Source organism: Gavialis gangeticus, unplaced genomic scaffold (genome assembly GCF_001723915.1).
Source record: "Gavialis gangeticus isolate Ggan-Ray unplaced genomic scaffold, GavGan_comp1, whole genome shotgun sequence".
Lineage (NCBI taxonomy): Eukaryota > Metazoa > Chordata > Crocodylia > Gavialidae > Gavialis > Gavialis gangeticus.
The window spans coordinates 41593821-41594230 of record NW_017729033.1 but is presented as its reverse complement, the minus strand read 5'-3'; the positions used below and the strand labels follow the sequence as shown (position 1 = coordinate 41594230).

General features: G+C 55.1%; 1 protein-coding gene across 1 annotated transcript in view; it reads right to left on the bottom strand.

Annotated features, from left to right (window-relative positions):
* The window catches only part of SLIT2 (slit guidance ligand 2), a 629104-nt gene that overhangs the window by 31015 nt on the left and 597679 nt on the right, over nt 1-410 (bottom strand). The window lies entirely within an intron of this gene.

Below are 410 nucleotides of genomic sequence, written 5' to 3'. Positions count from 1 at the left end.
AGCCTCCAGGGGACAAAATTAGCAATTTATGCAACACTAGATGGAACAGTGAGGACTGGCTGACAAGGGGATGTGGGTCAGAGAAGGGAGAGGGCCTGGCTGGGGATGCAGCCAGTCTGCAGGGGTGAGGACTCCCCCTCACCAGGAAAACTCCAGCTGGGGCCTGGGGCCAGGGAACAGGGGTTGAACACCCCTCCCCCCTCTCAAACTTACTGCTGGCTGCAACCATGGACTACAGATCCCAGAGACACCTGGAAGCAGGAAAAGGAAGTGATGAACAACCCTGCAGAGTCCTATGGCTGTATTTCTGGAATGCAAATCCTAGAGACCTTGTGAGGCAGCAGGAAGAGGAAGCGAACACACAACTCATGCTGGCTATGTGCCAGGGAACCATACTCTAATGCCCCTCG